This window comes from Diabrotica undecimpunctata, chromosome 2, assembly GCF_040954645.1.
Source record: "Diabrotica undecimpunctata isolate CICGRU chromosome 2, icDiaUnde3, whole genome shotgun sequence".
NCBI lineage: Eukaryota > Metazoa > Arthropoda > Insecta > Coleoptera > Chrysomelidae > Diabrotica > Diabrotica undecimpunctata.
Window position 1 is genome coordinate 33,274,100 of NC_092804.1, and position 14,857 is coordinate 33,288,956.

The 14,857-nt window shown below is 37.4% G+C and overlaps 1 protein-coding gene across 1 annotated transcript in view; it reads left to right on the forward strand.

The window, feature by feature from the left end:
* The window catches only part of LOC140434386 (uncharacterized), a 47,966-nt gene that overhangs the window by 5,722 nt on the left and 27,387 nt on the right, over positions 1 to 14,857 (forward strand). The window lies entirely within an intron of this gene.

Genomic DNA, 14,857 nt, shown 5'->3' on the forward strand with positions numbered 1-14,857 from the left:
AAAAATGTAAAACCATATATTGATGTCACAGCTACAATTTTAGTGTTAGCTTCAATTACAAAAGAAGGCACTGAGGATGATCTTATCTAGATCGAAAACTTCACGTTATGCTACTGTATAAATTTTGACGACACTTTTTAAAAGTTTTAATTATATTGTTGTGAATTTATTAATTGTTAAGTCTTTAATTTATAATGTCTTGTTCTTATCTTAATTCATTAAAAAGCACAATGACTGATATTTATTTATTTTCACTAAACATACATAATTTATTAAAAAGCGAACGTAACATTTTATCGCGAGCGCGTCGTTCAGAATTAACTGTTCTTCCAAATAAAATGTCCATTATTATATATAAAACCACAACTGGCCTAGAATTCAGGAGAACTCCTCTGATGTATACTAGAAGGTCATCGTCTGACCGGTTTTCTCTCTGCCAGCTGGTAGAATTCTCTCGTATAATCTACAACATATTAGTGAATTAGTCATAATATATTTACGGTTATTTTAGGCCAGGATAATTATCGTAACATTGCCCCCCTCTTAAAAGATGGTTCCTCCTGGAACCTTGTCGGGACTGAAACCGGAACTGTATGCTGGTATCGGCAACTGGACCCTCTTTTACAACTTCCAGTTGTATAAAAATGACAAGGGACGGTTTTCTCTCCGCACCAGTAACTATGCGGATTGCAACAGACTAACACCTGGACTTCGGTGTCTTTAAAGATCTCCTCCACCATATTTCGGATAACCCTCCAATCTAATTGGCGGCACTCCAACTTTGGCATGGCTAACTTTTGCACGTCGGACTCTAGTACGTGCTCTCTCAATTGAAGTAAGGCTTCCCACACATCTCGGTAGGTAGGTTGGTCACGGGCAGTGTCTTTTGTTACCAGGTAGAAAAGGTAACGTGATGCATCTTGGAGTTTCAAGGTTTTACCGGGAGCTGGCACCTGGCATTGAAGTTCTGCAACTCGACCAAACTTCCTTCGAAAGACGGATGCCAACCCTGGTGCGTCTTTGATACTGGCCGGGATGGTAAGGGCCAGCGAGTAGTCATCGGGGAGCGCGAGTAGATCTTGCTTTTCTTCAGTGGTAACACCATGTCTTGCTTTACCGGTACCTCCATAGGCACCCATGAATTCCTCAAACGTGAGGTCAGACACATCTTGGACTTGGTTTACTTCCACTTCTTCATCTACGTCGTGGTCACCTTCGAAAGATGCCAACCGGTTATGGTGTACTATCATCGGCTTTCCCCTCGGAATCTTGCTTATTCGGTAGATGACATCGTTGATCTTCTCCATAATGAGGTATGGACCTTCCCAAAACTGCTGCAATTTGGGAGAACAACCTTTTCGCTTCTTTGGATTATACAGCCATACTTTGTCGTTCTTCTTAAAGCAACCCTTCTCGGCTTGCGTATCGTACCGTTTCTTCATTCTGTCGCTAGCGATCTGAAGGTGGGAACGGACCAACTCATGTACATCGTCCATTCTTCTTCGTAATTCGATCACATAATCTTCACCTGCTACATCTTCTCCAGGTTTACATCCAAACTCGAGATCACAAGGTAGTCGCATTTCGCGTCCGAATAGGACTTTGGCTGGTGTCTGGCCTGTTGATTCGTTAACAGCAGATCTGTAGGCCATTGTGAAGAACGGAAGGTATTGGTCCCAGTCTCGCTGATGATCGGACACCATCTTTGTCAAATACTTGCCAACTGTCCTATTCATTCGTTCTACCATACCATCCGATTGCGGATGATACGCGGTAGTTCTTGTTTTCTTCATGCCTAGTCTATCACATATTCCTTGGAATAGATCACTTTCAAAGTTCCTGCCTTGGTCACTATGGATCTCCAAAGGCACTCCAAATCGGCTGATATATTCTTGGATCAACTTATCTGCAACGGTGGCGGCCTTCTGGTCTGGAAGTGCGTAAATCTCGACCCACTTAGTGAAGTAATCCATTACTACCAACATGTACTTGCCCCCATTTTCACTTTCTGGAAATGGCCCTGCAATGTCCAAAGCTATTCTTTCAAACGGGCTTCCAACATTATATTGTCTCATAGGAGCTCTCCTTTTCCGGTGAGGCCCGTTACTCGTAGCACAAATAGTACATTTCTTACACCAGTCTTTTACGTCGTCGGAACTGTTCATCCAATAAAACCGTTCCCGAATTCGCTGAAGGGTTTTCCTTACACCAAAATGCCCTCCCGATGGACTGTCGTGTAACTGACGAAGTACTTCGGCTATTCTGCTCTTTGGGATCACCAACTGTCTTCTTTTCTCTGAACCGTCATCATTTTCCAGGACTCGTTTGAGCAAGCCATCTTCGATGATAAATGAGTCCCACTGGGCCCAATACGTCTTAACTACTGAGCATAGGTTTGATATTTCCTGCCAAGGTGGTCGACGGTTTTCCTCTTTCCATTTTCGGATTTTCTGTATAACTGGATCTCTCTCTTGTTCTTCCCTTATCTTAGTAGGCGTCCAGTCGTCGTTGACAATCGTCGTTCTTAGCACTGCTGCTTCCTTGGATTCCGTTTTGTTGCAGTGGGAACACTCTGCTGGGCATGGCCTTCTGGAAAGAGAATCAGCGTTTCTGTGGCTAACTCCGGCTCGGTGCTCAATCTTAAAATCGTATTCTTGGAGTCGTTCGATCCACCTGGCTATCTGACCCTCTGGATTCTTAAACTGCATCAACCACTTAAGGGCGGCATGGTCGGTTCGGATTAAAAACTTCCTTCCATAGAGGTATTGATAGAAGTGCTCTACTGATTTCACTACTGCTAGAAGTTCTCTTCTCGTGACGCAATAATTCCGCTCAGGTTTTGAAAGGACTTTACTAAAATATCCGAGGACTCGTTCCTGTCCTCCTTGAATCTGAGACAGCACTCCTCCAATTCCCACATTACTTGCATCTGTATCTAAGATGAACTCTCCTTCTGGCAGTGGATACCCCAAAATTGGTGCTGTTATTAAATGCTTTTTCAACGTTTCAAAGGCATTTTGGCAGTCTATATCCCAGCGGTATTCTCTTGCTTCCTCTGTAAGTCGCGTTAATGGCTTAGCGATATCTGCAAACTTCTTAATAAACCTCCGGTAGTAAGTACATAGTCCAAGAAAACTTCTCACTTGATGTTTGTCAGTTGGTTTTGGCCATTCCTTAATGGAATCGATTTTTCCCTTATCCACGGCCACTCCTTCTTTACTGACTATATGACCCAGATAATTGACTTTACCTTGAAATAGCTGGCACTTCTTGGGGTTTAGCATCAATTGGGCAGCTTTAAGTCGATTAAAGACGTTTTCTAAATTCCTCAAATGATCTTCGAATGTCTCCCCCAAGACGATTATGTCATCTAAATAAACCAGGCATGTTTTCCAAGATAACCCTCTCAACACATTTTCCATAAGCCTCTCAAATGTCGCAGGAGCATTACAAAGTCCAAATGGCATAACGTTGAATTGCCACAATCCAGATCCTGTGGTGAAGGCTGTCTTTTCTTTATCGACTGGGTCCATTTCTACCTGCCAGTATCCAGACTTCAAATCTAAAGTAGAAAACAATTTACTTCCAGCCAATGTGTCCAATGTGTCATCGATCCGAGGCAGAGGATAACTATCTTTCTTGGTAACGTTGTTCAGCAAACGGTAATCCACACAGAACCTCGTCGTTCCGTCTTTCTTCTTAACCAGGACCACCGGAGAGACCCATGGGCTCGTAGAAGGTTCTATCACCCCGTCGTTCTTCATTTCCTGAACAATCGTTTCAGCTTCCTCTCTCTTCGCCTGTGGTAATCGTCGAGCTGTTTGACGAATTGGCTTAGCATTACCAGTATCAATTTTATGCTTAACAACGGTAGTTCTTCCCGTCTTTCCTCCTTTCGGTACGAAAATATCACGATACTGCCGCAGAAATTCCCTTAATTTCCTTTTCTCCATCTGATTTAGAGACTGTCCTGCAACTGCAACCATTTGGTCGAATTTGTCGTTGGAATTATCAGATGTTGTCGCCTGACGGATTATGGATGTCACAGGTACACAAGTTCCTACCTTTGTCTCTTTCTTGATGGTCACTGGGTAGTCGTTGACATTGATAAGTCTCACAGGAATTTCTTTAGCCGAAGTCACCAATTCCTTTCCAATTATGATTCCACGGCCAACCTCATCGTCGTGGTTCCAAGGCTCCATCATAACAGGTCTCCCTTCGTCCACAAATCCCTGTAGCCGCGCTACTATGATCGTTTCACTTCTCGCAGGCACGACTGTATCTTCTTTAATGGCTGCTTGCACAGTTTTGTCATTATGTGGATGGAGAAATACTTCCTCGTTGCCAACTTTGATTACCTTATTCTTAAAATCCAATTGGAATCCATGCATATTCATTACGTCCATTCCTAATATAACATCCGCTTCGATGTCAGCAACTATAACAGTATGGACAAACTTTTCTGCTCCAATTCCCAATTGTACCTGGATTTCTCCATGAATGTTGGCATTTTCACCTGTAGCGGTCCGAAGTCGCAACCTCGTTGGTAACAGTTTCTTTCGGCTGTTTATAACTGTCGGGCGTATAATGGTTCTGGTCGCTCCGGTATCCACCAACAACGTATGCTTTTTACCATTTATGTCTCCATCTACATATACACTATCTTCACGACATTTCAAAGAAGCTATTAGTATGAGAGGGTCTTTGGAAAAGTTCTGGGTCGAAGCTGCCCCCCTAAGGCTGACCCGTTCTAGTTTTCCTGATGGTGAGTTTCTTGATTTGCGTCGTACCTAGGGTGCTTACAGGAGCTTCGTACGTGTCCTATTTCGCCACAATTCCAGCATCTGATGGTCTTCGTTTTCTTGTATGTCATGCTTTTTATCATATTAACGAGCTGGTCAAGTTTATCTTCATCTTCTTCCTCTTTTACAGTCCTAACTTTACTGTAACCGCCAGAGGCCTGCGTAGCTGACTCATATTCGAGGGCGGCGGATAAGACATCAACCAGCGTCTTGTGACGAGCTAATCGTAGTGTTCTCTGCATTTCATGATCACGAAGACCATCAATAAACGTTTGAACGGCCAACTTTTCCATCATGTCTTCGGGAGCTGTTGGATAAGCATATCGTACTAATCTGGCAATATCTACTTCATATTCTTGAAGAGCCTCATCTTTCTTCTGTCTACGATTTTTAAGCTGCGATTGATATACATGCTCCAAATGTTCGTGGCCATATCGCATATTTAACCTCTTCTTCAGTTGTTCGAAATCATCGGTCTCCTCTACGGCTATGGTCTGAAGCACATCTAAGGCATCTCCTCGAAGAGCGATAGTCAGGTTTACCGCCTTTTCTTTTTCAGACCATCCATTTGCTCTTGCGGCTGATTCGAACTGTTTCATGTAGTTGTTCCATGACGATTTTCCATCGAAAGTTGGGACTTTCACATGGACAGAACCTCCACTTCCTTCAAATTTCGGCCGTGTTTCCAACTTACATTTCGTCTCTTCTTCTTTTGTCTCCACTGTAATTGGATTGTTTCCTCTCTCTGCTGTCCCTGTTTCCTCCATCTTCCTTTCCATCTCTTTAATCTTTTCTTCGAAGGCCAACATATCGGCAGCAACTTGGTTTTTTAACGAAGACACTCTATCGTCAAGAGCAGATATCTCTGAAGTGACTTTAGAGATGTTAGCAGAAACTTTGCTTTCCAGAGAAGAAATCTCGTTAGAAACTTTGCTTTCTAAAGAAGCGATGTCGCCGGATACTTTGTTCTCCAATGATGCGATGTCGCCGGAAACTTTGTTCTCTAATGATGCGATATCACCAGAAACTTTCGAAATCGACGAGAGGACAGCATCTTCAAATATATAAGTCTCTGGATCTAGACCTTCTTCTAGCAAAGCGTTCTTTAGTCGTTGGACTAACTCAGCCTTTTTTCCGGTAGAAGCTAATTCTCTGTCTTCGAGATGTCTTCTTAAATTAGTCACTGTCAGCTCATAAATCGTCGTCATTTTCACAATTTATTTTATATTCACTTGTATTATTATTATAAGTCTAATTTATGTTCGATCTCACTCTGACACCATTTGTTGTGAATTTATTAATTGTTAAGTCTTTAATTTATAATGTCTTGTTCTTATCTTAATTCATTAAAAAGCACAATGACTGATATTTATTTATTTTCACTAAACATACATAATTTATTAAAAAAGCGAACGTAACATTTTATCGCGAGCGCGTCGTTCAGAATTAACTGTTCTTCCAAATAAAATGTCCATTATTATATATAAAACCACAACTGGCCTAGAATTCAGGAGAACTCCTCTGATGTATACTAGAAGGTCATCGTCTGACCGGTTTTCTCTCTGCCAGCTGGTAGAATTCTCTCGTATAATCTACAACATATTAGTGAATTAGTCATAATATATTTACGGTTATTTTAGGCCAGGATAATTATCGTAACAATATGTTTTATACCTAAATACAAATGTGAAGTGTTTTACTTCTGTATAAGTTTTGTAAACGATGGTATACAGCCAACTACTGGAATTTCCCATTAATTTTTATATATACAGGGTGTCCCGGAAAATAGTGCGTTCCTTAAAGGTATGGGCTGAGTGTAGCATTTAAAACAAAAAAGTCTTATAACATTTTTTATAAAGTCAACCGTTTTAAAAAAAAATATATATTAAATTTAATCCATTTGATTAGTGTCCACAGAAAAGCAAATACATCCGGCAACGTTGCGCTCCAAAAGGTATGGGCAGAATGCGATAGTTTAATTTATTTTCATACAGAAAAGGTACATTATTTGTAAACAGTTGTAATTACCCGTAGCTCAAGAATAAATAGTATTGTCATGTTTTCGATTCGCGAGTATCACGATATGTTAATTACGTACGGTGAAGCCCACTGTGACAGTAATAGGGCTGTTAGACTTTATGTTGAACGCTATCCCGAACGACGACATCCTAATGCCCTAGGTTTTGTGAACGTGTCCCAAAGGTTATTAGAGACTGGTTGTGTGATACCTAAAAAAACTAGTGGTAGAACACGAAGTAATCGTAGACTAAATGCAGAAGATGTGATTTTGGATATAGTCAGTAATAATCCAAGAGTAAGTACTCGATCTGTGGCTGGCATGATTGGCATTTCAAAAAACATTGTTCACAAGACATTTACGGAACAACTGTTACATCCTTACCATTACCAACGAGTGCAAGATTTACACCAAGGCGATTTACCTCGAAGATTAAGATTTTGTAGATGGTTTCAAAACAAAATCGCCAGAGAACCCGAATTTCCGTGCAAAGTGTTGTGTGCAGATGAAGCTTGTTTTACGAGAAATGGTGTGTTTAATTTTCACAATTGTCACGTGTGGAGTAATGAGAACCCGTATGCTATACGTAGGACAAATTTTCAAAAACAATTTAGTATAAATTTATGGGCTGGGATTATTGGTAATCGTCTGATTGGACCGAACTTCCCAGAAGATTGAATGGAGAATCCTATTTAATTTTTTTGCAGCATGTTCTACCGATACTTCTTGAAGACGTTTCGTTACAAATACGCTCTGAAATGTGGTTTCTTCACGACGGGGCTCCAGCACATTTTACGAGACATATTAAAGATTTCCTCGACATCACTTTTCCTCGTCGTTGGATCGGTAGAAATGGACACGTTCTGTGGCCACCCAGAACACCAGAATGCAATGTTATGGACTTTTATTTTTGGGGACATCTAAAATCATTAGTATACGACAACCAGGATGAAATTAAAACACAAGCTCAATTGCGACAACGAATTTTTGATGCTGCTGAAATAATCAGAATGGTGGCCATTTCGAACATTTATTGCAATAATAATTTTCCATGTAAGTAAAAACAGTATTCAAACTTTAATTATTAAATATTTAATAAAAACAAATACATGCTTTTTCTCTATCACTGTTATCAGTATCAATACATATTATGCCTAACGATCGATGATTCATGATAGCTGATTTACAGTAATTAACGAAGAATAACAAGGAACGCAACGTTGCCGGCTGTATTTCCTTTTCTACGAACAATAATGAAATGGATTAAAATTAATAATTTTTTTTTTGAAAACGGTTAACTTCATAAAAAAATGTTATAAGACTTTTTTGTTTTAAATGCTGCAATCTGCACATATCGTTAAGGAACGCACTATTTTCCGGGACACCCTGTATATAATGTTTGCAAACCGTTTTTCAACTAAATTATTTAATAGTCTTCTTTGAGAACGATTTCCGAAGTGGAAGTCGAAACGTTTTTTTGAAATAGTATTTAATTTAGACATGTTACAAGAAAACAGTTTCAGAACCTTATTTCTAATTGTGGTTTTAATCGCAATCTGCTGTTAATTAAATTTCAGCTGCTGAAATAATCAGAATGGTGGCCATTTCGAACATTTATTGCAATAATAATTTTCCATGTAAGTAAAAACAGTATTCAAACTTTAATTATTAAATATTTAATAAAAACAAATACATGCTTTTTCTCTATCACTGTTATCAGTATCAATACATATTATGCCTAACGATCGATGATTCATGATAGCTGATTTACAGTAATTAACGAAGAATAACAAGGAACGCAACGTTGCCGGCTGTATTTCCTTTTCTACGAACAATAATGAAATGGATTAAAATTAATAATTTTTTTTTTGAAAACGGTTAACTTCATAAAAAAATGTTATAAGACTTTTTTGTTTTAAATGCTGCAATCTGCACATATCGTTAAGGAACGCACTATTTTCCGGGACACCCTGTATATAATGTTTGCAAACCGTTTTTCAACTAAATTATTTAATAGTCTTCTTTGAGAACGATTTCCGAAGTGGAAGTCGAAACGTTTTTTTGAAATAGTATTTAATTTAGACATGTTACAAGAAAACAGTTTCAGAACCTTATTTCTAATTGTGGTTTTAATCGCAATCTGCTGTTAATTAAATTTCGTTATATATCTAGGACATTTTTTATTTTTTTACCCACTAAACACATACTAGATTGATATATTTTAAAAATTCGTTGTTAAGTAATGAACATAAACGTAAATTTTACATCAAGAGTACATATACTAAAAGAAATTTTATTATAAAATTTTTCTCGATTACAAGTTTCAGTGACATAACACTGTCAGGGGACATTATGACGATATAAACGCAGTTTCCTCATTATGTTGTTAACGAAATCTGTTAAACAAGATTATTCAAGTATTTAGAAAATACTTCTATTCGTCAATTATCCCGAGATGTCTAAAACAAAGAATCAACATACGGACGCGTGCATTCTTTGTTATCATGAATTGCGCTTCCGTCCTCGTCAGCAGGTTCCCGCAATTTGGCGACTGGTACCGTTCTATACGCTTTCACTAAGAAATCAAACGCCTTGTTCTCTCCCTAAGTTCTACCCTATTTAATGTATACATGTCACTATAAATGTGTCCATTGATGCACGAAGCCATTCTTTTGATATATCGCATTGATATGCAATAATAATATTGTATAGAATCGGAAATTTATGCATATTACGAATAATTAACTAAAAAGTGGTTTAAAAAATACATATTTCAATATGCAAATGTGTATTTAATTACGAAGATAGGTGTATCTTACAGTACATTTTGACATAAAACCACAGAAATGTGATAAATTTTTGTTATTCTTTATATTTTCTTATTCAAGATCAGTCACTTTATTTAGAAGATATATTGAAACGCAATAATAACCCAACATAATTTTTATCCAAAACTTACTTATCTACAAGGAGTACAGGTATTAGATATTTAGAATATTACAATCAACATTTATGATGTTAACTCTCTCGCTACTGGTGTACACGATCACGTGTACACATGTGATCACGTTAATTTCATTTAATCTAGTTTGACATCAGTAGCAGAAAGCAACGTACAAAAGTTGTGTGTCAAGGAATTAACCTTACATTTAAAACATTTTTTACAGATTTTAAATTAGGTGTGTATCAGATAAAATGTTGGATTTCGCATGTTTGTTTATCCCTGCTGATTCTTATTTCATGACCAAAATACGTATATTTCTCCACCAGTTCTACCACTTTGTCTTGAATAGTTAATGGTTATTGGGGATCATATTCGTCAAAACTTAGTTTTGGTCAAGTTCATTCTGAGGCTCACCTTCGAACATGCAAAATCCAATTCATTTAGCATATCTGTGGCTTCTCCTAAATTATCTGTGATAAGGACAATGTCATCTGCGAAACGGAGATGGTTAAGTTTTTCTCCGTCTATTGTTGCTCCTCTGTGCTCCCAATTGATTATCTTAAAGGCATACTCTAATGCCGTTATGAATAATTTTGGTGACATTGCCTTATCCCACGTTTTATTTTTATTGGTCGGGTTTTATCGTGTATTTTAACAGTCATAGTGGCATTTTTGTAAATATTGTAAATAAGTTCACTATACCTATGGTCAATCCTGCTGTCATTCATTGCTTCTATAAGGCTGTCTATTTCGATCGTGCCGAACGTTTTATGAAAATCTATGAAAGTGAGGACAAGAGGTTTGTTGTATTCTATAGATTTTTCAATGAGTGTCTTTACTGTATGGAAGTGATCATTGGTACCATGATTTGAACGGAATCCTGCCTGCTCTCTCGGTTGGTAGAAATCTAATTTTTTCTCCAATCTTGATGTCACTAACCTAGGGAATATCTTGTATATGTGGATCAACAGGCTAATAGGTCTATAATTTTCTAGGTCCATTCTATATCCTTTTTTATGCAAAAGGATGGTTATAGCATTGTTTCATTCTTTGAGCACTTCTCTTTGCTGCAAACATAGATTAAACAGTTTTCTTAATTTATTAATATCTCAGAATAGCATATTTTCTCCATTTATGATAGCTTCTTTTACAATTCCATCCTCTTCAGGGACTTTATTATTTTTAATTTTTCTTAGTGCTTGTCGAATCTCATCTACCTTTATCTCTGGCATTAATTCGGAACCTTGATTCATGATCTTCTTTGAAATGGCTGTTTGTATTCCTGTTTGATCTTCTCGTCTACTTTCATATAATTCCTCGTACCTCGTATATCCCAAACATGCGAAATCCAGAGACGAATTACTTTAGCGTGGGCAACCTTTGGAAAACTGTGAGACATACTTTGGGTCAACATACCAATTAGCCTCAAAAGAAAAGTATTTGACCAATGCGTATTACCGGTCATGACCTATCTATTAACAGAAAATTGCAAAGTTGTATTGACAATAATAGGGGTTCCACCGAATATTAATTGCTTTACTGTATATTTTTATTTAATATAAAATAGATTTAAAATAGAATGGATTTAATAATATTTTTAACCCAGATTTTCTAAAAAAATCGGCTACTAGATATGTAAGTGTGTAAACAATGGCCGCTGCCGTACATATGTGAAAAATAAAATACTTTTCTTAAAGGTGAATGTTCAGTTAGTTAGAAGTTAGTTTTATCAGTGTAAATGATCGTGCAAAACTGTACTCTGGAGAAGATCGTAGGCCGAAAGGTTGGTAGACCAGAGCCACGGCTGGATTGGACACTCCTCAGGGATGGACAAAAGAGTCGGGGGCGCGAATATACAGCATTCATGTACTCTGTGGAGACTATATTGCGTTGTATTCAAATGTGTTCTATAGCAGGCAAAATTTAGAATCAAATATTTTGTTATAAAGACGCTCAAAACCATTAATTTCTATTGATAGCTGTCTGATCATTTATTTAATCCTTTCCTTGAATGATGAGTCTCTCAATATTTTCTATGTTCAATTTTAATTGTTTTAGTTGCACTTTGCTGGAAAGCCTTTTACTGATCTTAAGTTCTCTTAAAATGTAGTTATTTGTTCTATAGTCAGTTCACGAAATTCGTAACATTCTTCTCCAACAGAACATTTCAATGGCGTCTACCCTTCTTCTTTTTCTTCTATTGGAGATCTGAGAATAGATAAATATGTATAACCGATCTCCCCACCATGGTGGGACCCAGAATGCGATCTGATAGTCAATGACAGAAAAGAGACATTAGCAGTTTATAAACATTCACCAAGTCTTGATAACTATCTAAAATATCACAAAATTACTATATATATATATATATATATATATATATATATATATATATATATATATATATATATATATATTCAGGGATTCTACAGTATTCACTGCCTTCCCTCGTTTAACCGTTTCCATCTCTCTCTGTTGTCCCATTCTCCATCGTTTAGACCTCTCTTACTCATGGCGTCGTCTACTTCGTTCCTCTAGGATTTTCGGGGTCGTCCTCTTTTCCTCCTTCCTATGGGGCTCCATTCGGTTATTCTCTTTATCCATCTGCTGTCACTAGTTCTTCTTACATGTCCATACCACTTTAGTCTTTTTTGTTCTATGTATGTTAGTATGTCTATTTCTATTGATGTTCTTGCTTTATTTCGTCATTACTTTTCCTATCCATTCTTATCACTCTGCAGCATCTTCGCAGACATTCCATCTCTGTTGCTACATCTTACTGCTGTTTCCCTTGTTTATGATCCAATTTTCAGCCCCATATGTCATAATACTTCGCACTAATGTTTTATAAATCTGTGTTTTTGTCTTCATATTTAGGTGTCTATCCCACCATACTGAGTTAAGTTGTCGGATTGCTGTTCTTGTTTGTCCTAATCTTTGTGTAATTTCTTCCTCTGTTGTTGCCTTTTTCGTGATTATAAACCCCAAGTATTTGAATTTATCCTTTCCTTTGATTGTTACGTTGTCATTAATCTGTAGATCTTCTATGTCTTCTTCACTTGTAGATAGGTACTCTGTTTTCGCGAGGTTAATATCTAGGCCAGCCTTGGTATATCCTTCTTGTAGTTTCTTCATTATGTAGCTGAGGTCGTCTTGGTCTTGTGCAATCACTACTTGATCGTCTGCAAAGCTTAACGTATATAGGTATTCGTTCCGTACCGGTACTCCCATGCCTTCGCATTTTCTTTTCCATGTAGTCAAGGCTTTCTCTAAGTATATTTTGAATAGGGTTGGAGATGTGGAACAACCCTGCAGGAGCCCTTTTGTTGTGGTGAAGTCTCTTATGATTCTTGTTCCCATTTTAATGGACACTTTATTTTCTTTATACATAGCTTTTGTAGCTTCTACGAGTTCCGTCTGTATTTCTAATTTGTACATTGCCTCCCATAGTTCTGACCTTGGTACAGAGTCATACGCCTTTCTCAAGTCCACAAATGCCAAATGTATATCTCTATTTTTTGCTTTTTTCTTTTCCTTTGTTGTTCCAGTGTGTATATGTGGTCTATGCATGATCTTCCTGCCGTGAAGCCTGCCTGATCCTCCCCGATTTTGCCTTTTATCGCTTGCTCTATCTTTTCTCGCAGTATCTTCCCATATAATCTTCCTATTGATGATATTACGCTTATTCTTCTGTAGTTTTTGCATCGTTTTCTATCTCCTTTCTTAAATATAGATGTCATATATGCCTCCTTCCATCCCTTGGGGAGCTGTTCTCCATTTATGGCTTTCTGAAATATCCATTGTATCATCCGGTGTAATTTTTATGATCCGTATTTTATAAGCTCAGGTGAGATGCCTCCAGGTCCCGGTGCTTTCTTATTTTTGATTGCTTTTATGGCCGTTCACATTTCCCTATCTGTTATCTCTATTTCTTGTTGTGGGGATCTGCTTCGTCTTCGTCTGTTTTCTTTTCCAATCAATTGTGGTCTTTGTTCTGTTAACAGTTCCTTGTAATATTCCTTCCATTCTTTGTCCTGTATATTTCCCAATTTAATTTTTTCTTTTGAGTTTTGTTTCAATCCTCTCAGTACTTTCCATGACTCTGAAGTTCTTGTACCTCCTATGTATGTTTCAATATTTAAGCAGGTTCTTTCCCATTCTTCATTATTTTGTTGTGTTATTTGTTTTTTCACTTCTCTATCTTTTTCTCTATATTCTTTATAAATTTCTTCGTTGTTTGTAGTCAGCCATTTTCTGTATAGTTGCTTTTTTTCTTCAATTATTCTTTTTGTTGGTTCATTTATTTCATAATAGTGCTGTTTATTTGTTATATGTTCTTTTTCTCCAAGGGCTTCGAATGCTGCTTGTTTTATATTCGCCTTTATATGCTCGTATATTTCTTCGATGTTGCCGTATCTAAATTCTATTAATTTTTGGTCTAGACGTTGTTGGTATAGTTCTCTTATTGATTGTTCTTGGAGTAGTTCTATATTGTATTGTTTTTCTCTTATAGTGTTCAACGGTTCTTCTGTAGAGGGGGTCTTGTTATGTTTCCAATTAATGCCCATTTTTGCTGTCAGTAGTTTATGGTCCGTTCCACATTCTGCTCCCCTTCTGACTCGCACATCTTTGATCTTTATTGTGGTATCTTGTTTGATTATTTTGTAGTCTATTATCGATTTCAGTTTTCGTGTTTCTTGCGTCCATGTATATTTATGAATATTTTTATGTCTGAAGAATCCGAAGATCCTGAAGACAAAATTACTGCTTATACTAAAGTAGTACCTGAAACAAAAAGCCAAAGTTAGTTGGATCAAATGGTGTTGTAATTTAAGCAAAAATGCCTCCTCTAAAAAGATATGGAAACAGGCCAACAAAATAAACCAAAAAGCTCATAATAGTATAAAACCCTTCAATGATAATCTTCAATAATCTTCAATAAGTATCTTCTTTATGGGTGTAATATTCACCTATACAACCTTTCAAATAATCACTTCTTTTTAAAACCTTATTCTAAAACTGAATTAGACTTTGCCCTTAAAAACCGTCCACATTAGTATTTTTCGAGAATCGATCACGTAAAATTCCCCATGT